We start from the raw sequence: 13,651 nt of genomic DNA on the forward strand, positions 1-13,651 counted from the left end.
AATGAACAACACCTTTATCTTATGAGGAGCAATAGGGCCGATATCATCGGAGCTGCTTATTTGTTCAAAGTTTATCACATGAAATTTTTCCAGTTTCTGGTTCCACAACATCCCACAACGCAGATTCAAGCATTTCAACTGGTGTCGCTGCTCATACGTCAAGATTGACATTGCGAAGTTACATATACAATAAAATTCTCACACTGTGAAACCCCCAAGCAAATTTAAAGACATAAATTAAAGCTTTTAATTGATCATGCTTTTTGTATTAACGCGTACAATACGATGCGATTTTTTCTCTCGTTAAATTCGTCCCGTGATATTGTAAAATAGCTGATGAATGGACATAACAATGAAGGAAAGGAGGGGAGTTTAAAAAACAGCTTCACTTCACTTTCATTTTTATAGCATTACTTATTATAATAGTGCTTAATAAGCCCACTATTATTATAGAAATATAGCTTTCTTTATTCAGCCAATAAAGCTTTAGTTTTAGTTTTATCCTGCGATATACAAAAAAAATTTATTGGCCGTGTGCTGATCCTTTACCAAGTTCAGAATTTCAACTTTGCCTCCATGTAAAAAAAAACACACAATAATTAAATCAGCAACATGACGCACATTAGAACCCCCAAGAGGTAGGGAAGTAAGCTCTGTGTTAGTGTGTGTGAGTGTGTGTGTTTGTGTGTGTGTGTGTGTCAGAGAGAAAGTAGCAAGCCATTGGAAGCCTGCTGAGCCCTGAAGTCTCAGACGTTTTTCAGCATAGACATTAAATTTTCATCCAGAAGAAAAAAAATGAAGAGGTAACTCTTCAACGAGAGCGAAATCATTCAAACAGGAGATCCTAAAATCGTGTGAAGAGCCGTCCATATTTACGAGCTTTTTTCTCAGCAGGACTGGAAGGACGTTTATGGTGAAGGAAGACCGACTTAGTCTTTGTCTGATTTGTGTAATTTGCCAAACTCTTAAAACCTGCTAAGGAACAGAAAATATATGACGTGAGAAAGCGCCAGACCTACAGATTAGCTTGTTTTTTGTTTTTGAGCTTTGGAAATCAGATGTGCTTCCTGCTACATTTATGTAGACCTAATGCAATTATTAATCCTACAATGGACAACGGCAACGTCGTTTTTACGTTCGATCGTTTACGAAAACTGAAAGTGCACAAGCTTTTAGTTCTTGGTAGACTGTAATACTTCCAGGAAGCCACTAGGGGCATCGAAAATGCTGTTAATATTGCGCCTTATATTTGCACTTATACCATTGCATAGGAGCATTTTATTAGGTAAAATTATATGTCTTTGCATGAGGTTGCATGGACTTTTCCCTTCACCTGAACTACAAGTCCCAAGCCTGTTCCATCATGACGATGCCCCTGTGCACAAAGCTCTGTGAAGATAACGGGTTTGAATACATAATCCACAGAATTGCTGGAAACGCTTCATTTTTTTTCTTCATTTAATAGCTAGTTTAGTGGGCGAAGGAACTTGGAGAGCACTTCCCTGGAATAGAACTGTAATTAAGTAATACTTTGACAAAAAAAAAATAATAATAATTATCGTCTGCTTACTGTAGGCACCAATTATTCCAAAGCTATTTGTCTGGCAGATAATATGAATTTAGTATTTATTTATTTTTAATGTTTTTTTTGTTCAAATTCTAAAAATGGTAATCGAAAAAAAATACTGAAAAAAAAAGTGCCATTACTGGGCCCTTGAGCAAGGCCCTTAACCCTCAACTGCTCAGTTGTAAGTCGCTCTGGATAACGGCATTAATTTACATGAATATATGTCGAACATTAATTAATTTCATGTTATGTTGTCGAATCTTTCACTAGTGGGTCTAATGAGAATAAAACAATCCCTTTATTCCTTGTTAAATAATATTTGTAACTGGGAAACACTAAATACATGCTGTTTTTCTGGCTATAGAGGACCATGTGTGTGTGAGTGATGAAAGAGAGAGACAAAAAGTTTCCAGGAGACAGTTTTTATATCTCTATCTCTCCCTGATGGCCTGCTTCCTACAGTCTTAACTTTCTCTCTCACAAACACGCACACACACACACACACACACACACACACACACACACACACACACACCTGAGGACTCTAAAATATTCATGCATTCTAGCAGAGAGAAAAGGCAGATGTGTCTGTTTGGTTTCTCATAGCTTCAAAGTCCCAGCAAGAGTGAGATCGACCGCCGTGTTGGCCGTCAGAAGCACACTGGCTGCAAAAGCTGTGTGTGGTGGGAAAGAGGCCAGCAACACACCTCAACGCAGACAGACAGGCAGACTGACACACACACACACACAAACAGAGCACTGCCATCTGCAGCTGGCAAAAGCAGGAGCTGGAACTAATGGAAGTGGCAGGAGGGGGAAAAAAATCCAGCACGGTGGCATCCTAGTGGGTACAGGTGGGAAAGACTGTTACTGTGGAAAAAGAATATTTCAGCTGAATTATTTAGAAAGAATGAATTTACAAAAATGATGTGAAAAGGGCTAGCTAGACTAAACCATGCCACAGCGCTAAGGGTGTTAACACCTATTCGCGTGGAGCCGCTACACAACAACCGTCATAGATTAAATGACTGTGGAATTAAGGACACAACTGTGTACTTTACTGTGGTACTGTGGTTTTAAAGTCAAGTGTGTTAAAGTCGTGTTTCAGTCCGAACTGGAGAACTACAAGGATAACTATAACTTATAAAAGCACGCTCACTTCTTTTTTTTCAAAGTTCAGGTGAAAAACTGTGCAACCCAAAATGTTAAAAGGTGTGAAAAGTATTAATCAGAAACATTCTATAACCATGGAAACAGAACTGAACACAATGGAGATATTTCACTCAGGGTTTAGAGCTACACATAATACTGAAAAATCACTGATTGTACTAGTAGATGACCTACTGTACTACTGGTCTGCGATCTGGACTGAGTCTCCATACTCCAACTCTTTCCTAAATGACCGTGTACATGTTAGTCTTCCTTTCTCTTGTGTTCTAGGGCAAAGACTTCATTTTAGATCCCCCCCATATATACACACGGTATCTCACAAAAGTGAGTAGGTTCCCTGGTGGTCTAGTGGTTAGGATGCGGCGCTCTCATTGCTGCGGCCCGGGTTCGATTCCCGGTCAGGGAGCCGATTAGGGATGACCCAAGCGGTCAGGGAACCAACCACAGCCATTAGGGTTGCACAAGCCAGTGCAATCTTAGTGCCGGGCCCAAGCCCGGATAAATGGGGAGGGTTGTGTTAGGAAGGGCATCCAGCGTAGAAACGTGCCAAATCAAACATGTGGATCATGAATATGGATGATCTGCTGTGGCGACCCCTAATGGGAGAAGCCGGAAGAAAGTTTATCTCAAAAAAGTGAGTACACCCCTCACATTCCAGCAATGATTTTAGTATATCTTGTCATATGTGACAATACTATAGAAATGAAACTTGGATATATATACTTGGAATGAAACTCTCAAATCCTCAGAGAGTTCTTTTGCCATGAGGTGCCATGTTGAACCTTCAGTGGTCAGTGTGAGAGAATTGTAACTTCAAATTAAATAACTGCTCTAACACAAGATACACAAACTTCTACGGTCCTGTCAAGCAGACAAAAACATGAACATGATGAATAGGACATGTGGCTTTGCATGGCGTGTACTCACGTGTGAGATATAGATATCAAAATGAACACGTTAAAACAAATACATTTTAATTTTTGACAATTTAAAAAAATATATATATATATAAAAGAGGCGAAATTAAAACCTTCAGCACAACACATATTTATTTAGGATGCCATTTAAAAATAAAAATGAAGCACTAAACATTTGTTTTACTGATGCGCCAAGTTTTGGCACCAAATTCGCCATTATGCACACATCCGGCAACTAAAACCGTCCGTGTGGAAACATCGCAAAAGTTCCGTTTGGTGTCCTGATGATTTACATACCGTATTTTTCGGACTATAAGCTGCTACTTTTTTCCCACATTTTGAACCCCGCGGCTTAAACAACGAAGTGGGTTATTTATGAATTTTTCCTGGGTTTTTCCCGGTTTCACAAACTTCAAGCCAAAAAACTGAGCGACATAACATTAGACCAATGAAATTTCCGAACGGAAACGAAAAAAAACGCACCTCACCTGTGTTCTAAACTGCACGGCATCGGGAGAAAAAAAGTTTTTTTTAAAAGCATGACGATGCCAAAAGATAAACTCCCAAAAGAAATAGAAGGAGGAAGACAGTGAACTATGACTTACTTGGTCGGCTACTGTTTAGATACAAGCCGTTGTAACGTGTTAAGTCTGGGTGAAGGGAGAGCTCACTAACTCCAGTTGCAACAGAAATCATATAAGCACAGACAGGTTTCCAAAACTCGTGCTTTTTTATTTTTCTTGGCAACAGCGTTACAGTTTAGTCAAAGACACTTAAAAATGAGCATCAGAAAATAATAAGGACATATTCCTCGGTCTTGCACACATGCAGTAATACCGGAAAATGCGGCAGCAGGCTATTCCCAAAATGCCGCTCTACTCTTAAAGGAGCCACAACATATCTCATCCGTGTAACAGGCGCTGTCGTTAAAGCCTGTGTAAAGTTCATTAGTTTCAATGTAGACACGGTTTATAGACAGGTGCGGCTTATTTATGTTTAAAATAAAAATCTTTGTCAAATTCAGTGGGTGCGGCTTATATATGGGTGCGCTTTACAGTCCGGAAATTACGGTAATTTAAAACACCATAATTACTATGAACATATACAAGATTATTTTTACGAACTGCCCTGTCATCTGAAAACAGTTGTGTAAGTAAATAGCTCAGCGCAAAGAAAGAAAAGTAATTGGGTATTTTTATGTTGTTTTATCATGTGTCTATTAGACATGAACAAGTTCTTTGAAAAACATCTATAACCTTTGAAACGTCTAGATTTCATGCTCCCCACTACAAACTTTTACTGTAAGGAGTCTGAGGCAGGTACCTCAGCAAAGCTGGACTGTTCGGGACACTTTTCTAATCTTTAGCTCTCTGGTTTCAGTGAAGTTGTACCTACTGTAGGCTCCACTGAATTGTACACGGTATAAATTGATGAGAAACATTTTGAAATGCTAGTCTTGGAGAAATAATGGCTGCCAAGGTTGTGTCAAGAGTGTAAGAATGGATAGAATGTGATTTATAACAATTTGGGTTAGAATTTGCAATCATTTGGGGTTCAATCCTCAATAAAAGACAGATTTAATGCTTGGGAAGAATCCGGTCGCTGACTAATTTGATGGTATAGACCTTTTATTTAAGAAGACAATTAAAAGGTAAGAAATTCACAGAAGGCAAGGCCACTAAAACGAAGGAAAATAAAATCTCAAGTCAGCTTTTTGTAGCGATCAGTCAGAGTGAGCGCGCAGGCTGTCCTCCGAGTCGTTCCGTTCGATGGCTTTTGTTTAATGGCTTTGCACCTTCCACACCTGCTCCTAGACTTTTCAGGGCGATATTAAAATACCCCGAACCATCTGCTGCTTCCTAATGCACTCCAGCATTGTCCTGCTGTTTGTCACACGTCACACAGTGTACATGTTTGTGACTCCTCCTATAGATGACACTCGCAGCAGGCAGGTCCGGACTCGCCTAAATCATGCCACCTTCCCCGGCTCTGTCTTCCTGTCATCCTGCATCCACCTCTCTCTCTCTCTCTCTCTCTCTCTCTTTCTCGACCTCCATTATTCCCCTGCTGGCCATTTCTGTCGCTGTCAGCTGCTTTCTCTCATCCGTCTGTGTGCCATCACTCTCTCTCTCTCTCTCTCTCTCTCTCTCTCTCTCTCTCTCTCTCTCTCTCTCTTCCCGACTCTGCACTCGATACATCACAATCCACCAATTCGATGTGTCAGATGTGTCAATGAAGCTTCAGGGCCAAAGAGGTGGCTTTTTGGCTGCCGGCAGACTTCCATTTTGAACTTTTGATCAAAGCAAGTCCTCTCTCTTTTTCTGTTTCGGTTCCAGAACACTGTCAGCCAGTACGGAAAAATATCAGGTCAATTTGAAAATTCGCTCTATTCTTCAGGCTACATTTGAACAAACTGTTGTTGTTTTTTTTCCTGTACAGAATCCTTCGCCACACAAGGGGTTACATGTAATGATTGTGAAGGTTTTTCCTTTATTTCTGTGTTTTCATGTGTGCTTGCTTTTGTAATGTTTGATTTGTACGCCTTTCATGTCGAGGTGTAACAGTACACGTACTCGTAGCGGACCATTTCAGTACAGGACTTTTGGTATGGCGCACATGCGAACCAAATGCAATCCTTGTTTTAAGTGGCACACCACAAGTTTGTTTGCATTTTGTACTGTGCATGCGTGGAAACTTCACTTCCTGCCATCGCCAAAGTTTTTTTTATGACAGTCTAGCGATATGGATTATTTTGCGATGCGGCACTCTCGCCGCTGTGGCCCGGGTTCGATCCCCGGTCAGGGAACCAACCCCAGCTATTAGGGTTGCACAAGCCTTAGTGCCGGTCCCAAGCCCGGATAAATGAGGAGGGTTGCGTTAGGAAGGGCATCCAGCGTAAAAACATGTGCCAAATCAAAACATGCGGATGATCCGCTGTGGCGACCCATAATCGGGGAAGCCGAAAGAAAGTAAGTATGTGCGGGTGTTTCTTAAATGCAGACATTTGTTAAAGTGTGCTAAAATAAGTAGAAGAGTTAAGTAGAACATATCTTAGTAATATCGAACTGAGCAATTGAGGGTTAAGGGCCTTGCTCAGGAGCCCAGCAGTTGCAGCTTGTGATCAGAAAATTCCAAAATCTTATCCACTGAGCTTCTAATTCCCCATTTAACTTTTTTATAAGATAGTAAGTATCTATCCTTAGTTAATTGTGAAGGATTTCCTATTGTTTTGCCGTCTGTCTTCACCAAGCCACAGTTGTTATGTGTTTCATGTCCTGGATATTGATCTTTTTTTCTGGTTCTTTCTTTCTTGCTTAAATTATTTGTTGATTGCGTGCCCCTTGGCTATTTACTAGCTTTTGATTCTGACCGGTGTTTTAGATTTGTCTCTCAGCTCCTTTAATTAAACAGCCTTTTAAGTGCACTTGCACTCGTCTTAACCCTGATGCCTCCTGTTGCCTGACACTGATACAAAAAATAATAAAAGTGGATTATTGAATCATTTAAAAATGAGCTTTATAATATCTTAAAATATTATGTAGCGGATAAAACACATGGTAGTGAAGGGAAATAATCAATAACGGCTAACTGGAGGTCCAAGTTATACACAATGTATTACATATTCCAATATATAAGTCATTTCTCTTCTTACATTTCAAACAAAACATCAATTTTTAAGCGACAAGATCCACTGTATACTGCCGACTCTATTCAAACACGTATAAACTAATATTACTAAACACCTTCATATAAATCTGTCTGTCTATTCTTTCTGCAAGGTTTCTTCACTACTCACTTGGCAGGTAAATGAGAATCTTTAACTGAATTTCAGGAGGAAAACACACACACAAAAAAACAAACTTAAAAGCCCATAAAATTATCAATTTAATGTGTATATTATAATACATTAAATCACAACCAGCTTTTATAATAGTGATATCTTTATTTCTAAAGTTTCTTTAGCTTCTTTTTTCAAGGTTTTCAGGGAATGTATCATCAAATTAACTTTTTTTTATGGATTATATTTAACCGCACCAGGATTGAGCATATGTATGATATGTATTACTATCTATCTATCTATCTATCTATCTATCTATCTATCTATCTATCTATCTATCTATCTATCTAATCTAATCTAATCTAATCTAATCTAATCTATAAAATGCCCAAAATATAACCCCTCATTTGGTCCTGTCATGTCATTATGAAAGGAGGCAAAGGATAAGAAAAAAATCACATAAGGACCAGTTTCATGTCTCTCATTACAGGTCACTGATTATCTGCATTAGACCCTACTGTAAAATACATTGGATTGTTTTCTAAAGTGCAATAAGTTTCACTCAACTGAAGCTTTAACAACTTAAGAGAACACTTTGAAAGCCACTATTCATGTGCTTACATGCATCTGTTTTACCACGAGACCGAATCGCTCACGAGTTTTAGCTCGAGAGTCGGCAGAGCGTATCAGTTGTCATAACGTGAAAATTTGACGAGTAACAAAGCATTACTGTATCATGAAATCATAAATAGGAGGAATAACGACAGCCTTAATTTTAATATAATGTTTGCTATAATGCACCATTTATGTCTTTTTCACCATTTATGTCTAATATTTATGTCATTTATGCCCTCAATCAAGTTGAAATTTTGTATAAAGTTTGCTTTTTGGGAAAAGTTTGAGCACGTCTGATCTAGCAATTCAGAAAAAGCATATCTAAAAAACATAAAACGATTCACTTGTTATGAAAATATTTCCATATACTAAGCATTGTTCACTTTTTAAAATCTAAATTCTCAGCTTTTGACATCTAACCATACAAAAACTACATATCTGAGAATCAATAATTATTTCTTTTTATAATAAATAATTTAACTATTTGACGGGAAACAATCAGAAACGATCAAAGCCTTTTCTTTGATGTATTAGTTTTACAGTTATTATTTATCATTATCTATGCATTTTTATCTACGAGGTTAATAGGTTTATCCTCCCAAATGTCTCTGCCTTTAATCAAACTCTTATTTAGAGTTGAGTTACGATCTTAAAGCAAGATTTATTTCAATACAAAAATGTATCATTTTGTTTACTGGTGTAAATTTCAGTTCCCAAAAAAAAACATAAAGGACCTGATGCTGTGTTGTACATCCCTCATTAGTAAAAAAAAATTCTCATTAGTAGAAAATAAAAGAAAACTGCATAATGTAACGTCTTTTGGGAATGCACTTCCTTTTTATTGAGCTCACCAACATAATGCGTTCGATCGACTTGTTCATGCCGTCTCTCCCGCATGGCCTCACCTTCTCAATTTATATTAATCAATTTTAATTGTCATTGATATAATGCAATTATTAAATTTCCCTGATAGAAAAATTCTGCAAAATAAAAAAAAAAACCCAAATAAGTTACTAAATAACCTCCTGTCCCACGTGCAGTAATTAACCGCGTTAGCAACAGCAAAAGCGCTAGCCTCATTTTATTTGAGCGCGTAAAGCAGCATTCAGGAGACACAGAGGGACCTTTTCACGAGCCTAACTGGATTAAGCTGGCGAAGAATGTGGCGGAGTGTTAAATGCGATGTGCTTGTAATCTGATTTGTCTGTCCTCTGTGCCTTACTTTATTTACGAAGAAAAGAAAACGTGTTGTTCTGTCTGACAAATTAGGAGCTTACAGACAGCTGTGAGGATTAACTTCTCCGTCTGCCAAGGTGAGAAACTCCAGTCTGCACAGAAACTCTGCAAGTCACTAGAAAGAGGTCGTGTAATATTTAAGAGTGGGCTTCGCTGGAAATAATGATGGTAATGATGCTTCAAATGAACTCAAAATCCAGCTCACATTACGTTATTACTGTTCCAGTAAATTCAATCTGAGATTCAGTACTTGACACAGTTTACACCACCTGCAGCAAGATGGAGTAAAGAGCCTGGGGTGCAAAAGCAAGCTTGTTTCCTTCGAGGTCATGCTCTCCGACCCTTTTGCTTCAATGTTGTTGTTTGTTTTGGCTCCATAAACAAAATGTCTTCGTAATTAACCAATGACCTTCTCATCATCCTGTCATTAAACAAGATTATTGCATCTCTGTCGGTCATTATATGAGACTTTTTTGTGTTAGTTCATTTGCTGGAACTGAAAATCTCAACAAAGCTCTACCAAGTTTATATAGAAATCACAAAAACCAACCCGAAACCAAAAACACACAACCGGTGCTACAAGTTTTTATTATGCGATTCATTTGTTTCAGTTGGATTAATGCGATGTCTACACTATTCCGGGGAATTTTTCGGCAAAAAACCCCAAAAACGTTCCGCTTCCGTTTTCAATCGTTTCACAAAAGTCGCTCATCCTCACTAAAGCGTCTGAAAATGCTCACATCCCTGTGCTGCACATGAGCAAAACATAACATGCTTTGACGTGTGTCGTTTCCCCCTGGCGTTTATTTACTTTCCGTCTTTTTGAAATGTCGCGGCAGTGACAAAAATGCGGCACGTGCTCAAAAGCCTCCGTTTTCACGATCCACACTGCGAGGCGGTTTTCAGGAAGCTAAATTTTCGACTGCAAACGGCGCCTCAGTGTGGCGGAAGACCAAAACGGAGAGAAAAATACGTGTTTTTAAACAAAAACGTATTAGTGTGGACACTGTCTCAGAATCAAATCAGTGCAATTGAACCAGGCTACAGTTCACTTTCCTCTCAGAAAAGCTGTTTTGTTCCACACCCGTATTCGTCTGCGGTGTTCATACCTTAAAAACAACCCCAAGGTTAAAATCCCATCGGGATTCAACTCAAACCCGAATAAAAACTGCATATGCGAAAGCACCCTCTGACTCAGGTCTTCTCTCTGGTGAGAAATTTCTCGGGTTTGTAGCAAAACATGCTGTTTTGTTTGTGTAATCACAGAGGAAACGTGTGAATGTTTAGTCTAGGCGTATGGCCTTGGCATCATACGTTTCGTTGAAGCTTCCTCTGTGACACCGTGAGTAATGAATTACAGTCCTGGCTAACACTAACAGTTACATCATGTCTGCCTTGCACATCGGCCTACAGCACAGACAGACTTATAACCATGATATAACCTAACTAATTAGTATCGCTGTTCAGAAATCCTTCAATGAATCAAACATAGAGTCGGAGAACCATTACATAAATGACAAAGCTCCTTTTTAAATAGCAAAAGCTATTTGTAATTTTTCGAGGTTTCATGTGGTATAGGCCGAAAAGCCTAGAGGTATATGCTCTGAAGGAACTTTGAATTCAAAACAAGCTACATGTCTGGCATTAAGAACGCCTGCAGGTCTTTTTTGAAGGTTACCGTGGCCTGGCTGTAAAATCTGCCTATTATACCCGGTACTTTCACTCTCTTTCTTTAGCTACAGACAGATTACTGTGGCCGGCGGCACAGACTGGTATCCGAAAGCATGAAAATAGATCTGAGGGAAAAAAATCAGGGCTTTGCGGCCAAAGAATCAGCCCACCATCTCTTCTTTAGCCATAAAAAAAAATGGGCTTTCTAACCATTGTGGAGAGTGGGCTTCTTCCTTTAGTCTCACTCAAGATCATTCATCTTACTCTCTCTCTGTAAAGTTTAAAGGTTTAATATCAGGAGCTTTTGGACGTGATTGATGCAGAGTGGGTTGAAAAAAGAAAGAAGCAGATGGGCTTGCTGACAATCAGAATCAATGCCACACACTTGTCAAAGATGATTGGTGAATTTCTACTAATAAAGCAACTAATGTACCCATACCGCTCGTTTTTATACTGTTACAGCATTAATACAAAGGAGATAAACTGTTTTCTTCAGGTTTTATTTAGCGAAAAGACCTGTATGTGTCACGAGTATAATCCCTGAGGCAACTGAAATTGAAATGTCCATGACACTTTGAATGACCATGTTGGTCTCTTTGAGAGTTACCTTGTATGGCTGAAAGATTATTCTTTATATACACACTCCCTCTTTTCTGTGTCTTTCTTTATCCATTCAGGCAGATTACTGTACTCAGACTCACAGTCTAGAAGCCGAAACTGTGAAAATTCAAGTAGTCAAGGTGCCTTTCTCCCCCAGATTGAGGCTTCGAAAACCTCCTAAAACCTCAATCTGGTCATCCATTTAGAAATGTAGCCTTCACAGTTCTGCAGTTTGGTACGTTTTTAAAGACACCACTAAATGTTATTTCTAGTTTAATGCCGCATAATTATCACATCAGTGACCATACCAAGATTAAACTATATGCCTTCTTTTTTTAAAGACAAATGGATCAACAGTGTCTCCCTGACTCAATCCCACCAGATGGACTGGCAACGGTTTTTGATACTCAGTCCCTCTCCAGGACAAATAAAGTCAGTCCTAGACATCTGGACCGAAACATATTCAATTTCACACCCAAGTCTATACTGCTTCCTAGCGCCAAGTTGGGCATCTGCAGACTAAGCCGAGACCTCTTTTGTCTAATTCCACTTCACGCCGAGCAAGGACAACAGACCCTGCTGTGGTGGAGCTCTGAGTCCAGATGTAGCTTTATCTCCAGGGAGACAGAAGGTCTGCTTCATCACAGAACTCAGCATGGGGAGGTGAAGATTCTGCAACCTTTCCAGGATGTGACTAACATGGGTCAATGTTAGGTGGTTAAAATGGTTCACTGTGCATATTTCATGCGGTAGTTTTGAGTATAATAAACAAATCTGGCACTGTTTAATCACCAGGTGTTTCAGGGTTAAAGCATAACAGCGTGGTTAAAAGGAATGTAATAATTTACATGCAAGAAAGTAGCTAAAGTTTACTGTCTCTTATTGGAACAGTACAAAAAATATTACACTAGAAAATTTGCCATGCACACTTACAGTAATAATGTGTGCATGTCAAATTTTCTAGTGTTTAGTACAAGAAATAGGCAACAGTCTGAATAAGAGATATACATTTATGGTTACGATCACTGACCAATATTGTGTTGGTCCCCCTTTTGCAGCCAAAACAGTTGATCATTAACAGCATTAACATCTTCAGGAGTTTAAGCTACAGGAGCTCGTATGCTGGATCAGACCACACGGGGCAGCCTTTGCTCCCCACGTTCATCCACGATCCCTTTCTGCCCACGACCCTGTCACCGGTTCACCACTGTTCCTTCCTTGGAGCACTTTTGATAGATACTGACCACTGCAGACCGAGAACATCCCACAAGAGCTGCAGTTTTGGAAATGTTCTGACCCAGTCGTCTAGCCAGTTGTCCATCACAATTTGTCAAACTCGCTCAAATCTTTACACTCACCCATTTTTCCTGCTTTTTACACGTTACAACTTTGAGGACAAAATGTTCACTTGCTGCCTAATATATCTCAGTTACTAACAGGCACCATGATGAAGTGATAATAAGTGTTATTCAATTCACCACTCATAATGTTATAATGTCACAATGTTATGCCTGGTCAGTGCATGCAAACTGTATTCATAAGTACATGTGAATGTTCAAGTGATGGTAAGGTATTGCATGCAGGAAAACAAACAGCATTTTCAGTCTTATCAGCCTTGACCTAATAGATTTAGACAAGTAACATTAACAACAAATTAGCTAATGTTCACAAAGTCAAAAATGCAATGATGGATTTTTATTTCCAGACCATTCACCTTGAAAACAAAATGTCGAGTTGAGAGATTTATAGTGTGAGATGGTAGAAAAGCTTGAAGGGATATCGGTTAAATATCAGCTCAAAAACAACTACACGAATATCACTAACTCCAGGCTCGTACGTTAACTCATCTGGCATGACTGTGCTTTCCGCATAATTTATGCGATAACTGGTTTGAGTGATCAGCATAGTCCTGTGTTAAAATGCGTAGTTCCTACGCAAAATTTACAAAAGGTTGCAGGTCTGCTTTTAGTAAGATTCCAGTGGCTCTTAAAGCCAAGTACACTTTGAAATTATGAAGCCCTTCATGAGCTGATTTACGTGGAGAGGAAAGAAATATTTAAAATGTGCGATGTGTGGGATTCTAGGGTCTGGAACCGA

The 13,651-nt window shown here is 39.1% G+C and overlaps 1 protein-coding gene across 4 annotated transcripts in view; it reads right to left on the minus strand.

The window, feature by feature from the left end:
• Nucleotides 1-13,651, minus strand: part of dcc (DCC netrin 1 receptor) — a 241,742-nt gene that overhangs the window by 148,016 nt on the left and 80,075 nt on the right. The gene's annotated exons all lie outside the window — the stretch shown is intronic.

Source organism: Silurus meridionalis, chromosome 25 (assembly GCF_014805685.1).
Source record: "Silurus meridionalis isolate SWU-2019-XX chromosome 25, ASM1480568v1, whole genome shotgun sequence".
NCBI classification, from domain to species: domain Eukaryota; kingdom Metazoa; phylum Chordata; class Actinopteri; order Siluriformes; family Siluridae; genus Silurus; species Silurus meridionalis.